Source organism: Nerophis ophidion, linkage group LG21 (assembly GCF_033978795.1).
Source record: "Nerophis ophidion isolate RoL-2023_Sa linkage group LG21, RoL_Noph_v1.0, whole genome shotgun sequence".
Classification (NCBI taxonomy): Eukaryota; Metazoa; Chordata; class Actinopteri; order Syngnathiformes; family Syngnathidae; genus Nerophis; species Nerophis ophidion.
The window spans coordinates 15682035-15687427 of NC_084631.1; the positions used below are offsets into that span (position 1 = coordinate 15682035).

General features: G+C 38.1%; 3 non-coding genes across 3 annotated transcripts; 2 read left to right on the forward strand and 1 right to left on the reverse strand.

The window, feature by feature from the left end:
- Positions 1-314: 314 nt before the first annotated feature.
- Positions 315-386, reverse strand: trnap-ugg (transfer RNA proline (anticodon UGG)). The gene has a single exon. It is a non-coding gene; the product is annotated as a tRNA-Pro (tRNA).
- A 2187-nt stretch (positions 387-2573) lies between these two features.
- trnap-agg (transfer RNA proline (anticodon AGG)) lies at positions 2574-2645 on the forward strand. Its single transcript has one exon. It is a non-coding gene; the product is annotated as a tRNA-Pro (tRNA).
- A 2676-nt stretch (positions 2646-5321) lies between these two features.
- Positions 5322-5393, forward strand: trnap-agg (transfer RNA proline (anticodon AGG)). Its single transcript has one exon. It is a non-coding gene; the product is annotated as a tRNA-Pro (tRNA).

A 5393-nucleotide genomic window follows, 5' to 3' on the forward strand; every position in this document is an offset into this window, starting at 1 on the left:
TGCAACCGAAGCAAGAATCATACGAGTAGATCAACAAGCCCCAAAAAACAATGATTCATCAAAAAAATCTAATGAATTGTGAGATTTTAATAAGGAACACAATCTAAAACTAGCTTAGTATATCGCACTTTTACCACTAATTTAAAGGTATGGCTATTTTCATGCAAAAAAGAACTAAGGGTTACAAGCTCTGTCCTAAAACAATTAAAGCTTGTAAAAATAGGTACCTTTGTACTTCATTTTATGGATTTTTATTGATCCCTCGGGTGTGTGCAGTTTGGAAAATTGAGCTAAGAGTTTAATATCACAGTTATGGGCTTGTCTGGGAATTGAACCCAGCACCTCTCACACCCAAAGCGAGAATCATACCACTAGACCAACAAACCGTTAAACTCCACATAAAAATGCATTTTATTTGCGGAGATCATTGGTAACTGCACTTTTAATAACACACATTTTAATTCACTGCAATTTTCATGCATAATTGAACAAGAGCATTTTCAGGAATTGAACCCCAGATCCGATCATACGACTAAATCATCAATTTATGAGTTGTGGTTTTGCAAGAATGTCAATAAATGTGATATTTTGATAGAGGACACAATCTGAAACTGGGCTTCCATTTTGCACTTTTAACCCCAATTGGATTTACTGCCCTTTTTTTTTTTTCATACCAAAATGAACTAAGGCTTATGAGCTCAATTCCAGAACAAAATGTGGTCATAGTACAACTGTATTTGATTTTATAAAATGTCGTGGATCCCTTGGAAAGAGTATAAAATCATCATACGACTAAATTGTTGATTTAGTCGTATGATGGGATCTGGGGTTCAATTCCTGAAAAAGCTCTTGTTCATTTATGCATGAAAATTGTAGTGAATCAAAATGTGTGTTATTAAAAGTGCAGTTACCAATGATCTCCCCGAATAAAATGCATTTTTGTGAATAGTTATAAGGGCTTGTTGGTCTAATGGTATGATTCTAAGGCATGAGCTTTTTATTTGTCCACAATTGAATTTATTTTCATGTATGATTTTCGACTTATTTTTAAAACTTTAACATCTATTTTACTCACGCCACACACTCATCCATCCATCCATTTTTTACCGCTAATTCCCTTTGGGGTCGCGTACAGTGGTTCCTCAATTCATGATTTCTAATTGTTTTAGGACGGACCTTGTAACCCTTAATTATTTTCTGCATGAAAATAGCCATACCTTTAAATTAGTGGTAAAAATGTTACACACTAATCCAGTTTCAGAATGTGTTCCTTGTTAAAATCTCACAAATCTTTGTTGAAACATTACTTTGTCGTGCTTGTTGGTCTAGTCGTATGATTCTCGCTTAGGGTTCGAAAGGTCCCGGATCCAATTCCTGGACAAACCCTTGTGTACATGAGGCCTGAGTTCTTCATTAGTCCACAATTGAATATCTTTTCATGTATGACTTTCGACTTAATTTTAAACTTTAACTTCTTTTTTTCGCGGCACACACTCAATAGATCAGTAAAAATCTATCAAATCAAATCAAATCCTATGTGATGTTGGATTTAATAGTTTTGTGACTTCATATCAGGTTCCATGGTGTAATGGCTAGTGTGCTATCCTCTGAACTAGTAATCCAAGTTCAATTCTTGGTGGAACCTAATTGTGAAACCTACGAATTCCATTTGACTTACTTTTTGCAAGCCCTGGTTTGTAATTCCTTTATTCAATCATGACTTTTTACCTCACACAGACAGTTGTAAAGTCATTTCATTTGTTACGTGAGACTTCATCTTAACATTTACCTCAATTTTCCATACAGCAGACACTCATTGGATCAATGAAGATCTATAAAATATATATGTATTTTTTTATAACAATACATTTTTTTTTTGCCTGAGCCCATAAATGAACCAAAATTAATTTAAGCATGAAAATGGCTTTTAATTTAAATTTAGGTTAAAAGTCTAATACAATTTTAGATTCCAACCATCCATCCATTTTCTGCGGCTTGTCCCTTTTGGGGTTGCGGGGGGTCGCTGCCTCCTATCTCAGCTGCATTCGGGCGGGAGGCGGGATACACCCTGGACAAGTCGCCACCTCATCGCAGGGCCAAATTTAAGATTGTGTACCCTATTTACATCTCACCTTTCATGAGATTTGTGGAACAATACTGTTTCAGGGTGTGTGCCATGGACGAGCCCTTGTGTATACAATATCTGTTTTCAGTCATTATTTTCCCACCTGTACACATGCGCTTGTTGGTCTAATTGTATGATTCTCACTAAGATTACAAGAGGTTTTGGGTTCAATTTCCAGGATACCCTGAAGAGTAACTTTAAACTCTTAGCTGAATTTTCCGAACTGCACACACTCAAGGGATCAAATAAAATGTATAAAATGAAGTACAGTGGTACCTAATTTACAAGCTGTAATTGTTTTATGACAGAGCTTGTAACCCTTAGTTCTTTTTTGCGTGAAAATAGCCATACCTTTAAATTAGTGGTAAATATGCTACACACTAACCCAGTTTCAGAATGTGTTCCTTGTTAAAATCTCATAATTCTCTGGTGAAATTTGGTTTTTCAGGGCTTGTTGGTCTAGTCGTATGATTCTCGCTTAGGGTGCGAGAGGTCCCGGGTTCAATTCCCGGACAAGCCCTCATCAGTGATTTTAAACTCTTTGCTCAGTTTTCTAAACTGCACACAATCAAGGGATCGACAACATTTTGATAAAATCAAATACAGTTGTACTTAAATCTACGACCACATTTTGTCATAGGAATGAGTTCATAAGCCTTAGTTCATTTTGGTAGGAAAAAAAAATTCAGTAAATCCAATGTGGGTTAAAAGTGTAATATGGAAGCCCAGTTTCAAATTGTGTCCCCTACCAAAATATCACATTTATTGACATTCTTGCAAAATCTCAACTCATAATTTGTTGATCTAGTCCAGGGGTCGGCAACCTGCGGAGCCGCATGTGGCTCAGCTGCATACTTGCCGACACCCCCGATTATCCCGAGAGATTTACGGAGTTTAATGCTTCTCTCAGCAATCACCCGGGGCCAACATTCTCCGATTTCCACCTAGTCGATAATATTGAGGGCGTACCCTGATGGAAATGCCTTTACAACCCTCTAACACTCGTCGTCGCGCCCGCTTTTACACACTGCTATCTGCGTGCCAGCTGGTCACATGTAGAACACAGCCTCTGGTGTCAAACGAAAGTGACTACAAGACATACTTGGCCAACAGCTATACAGGTTACACTGAGAGTTGTGATATAAACAACTTTAACACTCTTACTAATATGTGCCACACTGTGAAACCACACCAAACAAGAATGACAAACACATTTCTGGAGAACATCCTCACTGTAACACAACATAAACACAACAGAACAAATACCCAGAATCCCATGCATCCCTAACTCGTCCGGACTACATTATACAACCCCGCTTGCACCAAACCCCGCCCACCTCAACCGACGCACGGAGAGGGGGGATGTGAATTCTCCCTGCCCACTGGGTGTGAGTTTTCCTTGCCCTTTTGTGGGTTCTTCCGAGGATGTCGTAGTCGTAATGGTCTGTTCAGTCCTTTGAAACATTTGTGATTTAGGGCTATATAAATAAACATTGATTGATTGATTGATTGATTATATCACAACTCTCAGTGTAACCTGTATGGCTGTTGAACAAGTATGCGTTGCAGTCGTCTGAGTGTGTTCAAGTAAGCCACATGTGACTCGTGGCTGGGCTGTGCTAGATATTTGTACATGTTGTAGAGAGTGGTAAAGGCAGCTCCTTCATGGAACGCCCGTATTAATGTTGAAGGGCGACATTTAGCAGACATTCGCGTAAATAGTTGCTCTGGATTCCGGGAATGTCCCGGAAGGTCGGCAAGTGTGATGCTGTCAAACGGCATTAATTTAAATCTCGCGGGCCGCACTAACATAACATTTTCATATTAAGGTTAATACACAGCAGGAAGCAAAAAAAACAACTCCGTATGCAGTGTTATTTCATTTTAAATTTCAAAAGAGTTTTGTGGCTCCCATTGTTTTCTTTATTTTGTGAAACGGGTCGAAATAGCTCTTTGGGTGATAAAGGTTGCTGAACCCTGGTCTAGCCGTATGATTCTCGCTTAGGGTGTGAGAGGTCCCGGGTTTAATTCCCTGACAATCCCTTGTGTTCATGAGGCATGAGTTTTTAATTTGTCCACAGTTGAATTTCTTTATGACTTTTGACTTAATTTTAAACTTTAACCTCTACTCACGGCACACACTCAATGGATCAGTAAAGATCTATAAAAAAAAATGAAATTGAAACATTTATCACTACAAGTTTATTTTTGCCTGAGCCCATAAATGATCCAAAGTTAACTTAAACAGGAAAATGGCTTTTAATTTAAATTTAGGTTAAAATTTAATACAATTTTAAATTGCGTACCCTATTTACATCTCACCTTTCATGAGATTTGTGGAACAATACTGTTTCAGGGTGTGTGCCATGGACGAGCACTAAACAAGTTTCAGAATGTGTTCCTTGTGAAAATCTCAAAATTCTCTGTGGAAACAGGAGTTTTCAGTGCTTGTTGGTCTAGTCGTGTGATACTTGCATCGGGTGCGAGCGGTCTTGGGTTCAATTCCTGGACAAGCCCTTAACAATGATTTTAAACTCATAGCTAAATGAGTTCATAAACCTTAGTTCATTTTGGTACGAAAAAAAAATGCAGTAAATTCAATTTGGGTTAAAAGTGCAATATGGAAGCCCAGTTTCAGATTGTGCCCCCTATCAAAATATCACATTTATTGACATTCTTGCAAAATCACAACTCATAAATTGTTGATCTAGTCGTATGATCGGATCTGGGGTTCAGATCCTGAAAACGCTCTTGTTCAGTTATGCATGAAAATTGTAGTGAATCAAAATGTGTGTTAATAAAAGTTCAGTTACAAATTATCTCCCCCAATAAAATGCAATTTTTTTGGTGAAAAACTAAGGGCTTTTTGGTCTAGTAGTATGATTCTCGCTTTGGGTGTGAAAGGTCCTGGGTTCAATTCTCAGACAAGCCCGTAACGGTGATTTTAAACTCTTAGCTCACTTTTCCAAACTGCACACACTCAAGGGATCAAAGAAAATCCATAAAATCAAGTACAGGGGTACCTCAATTTACAAGCTGTAATTGTTTTAGGACAGAGCTTGTAACCCTTAGTTCTTTTTTGCATGAAAATAGCCATACCTTTAAATTAGTGGTAAATATGCTACACACTAACCCAGTTTCAGGATGTGTTCCTCGTTAAAATCTCACAATTCTTTGTTGAAACTGGAATTTGTAGGGCTTGTTGGTCTAGTGGTATGATTCTCGCTTAGGGTGCGAGAGGTCCTGGGTTCAATTCCCGGACAAGCCC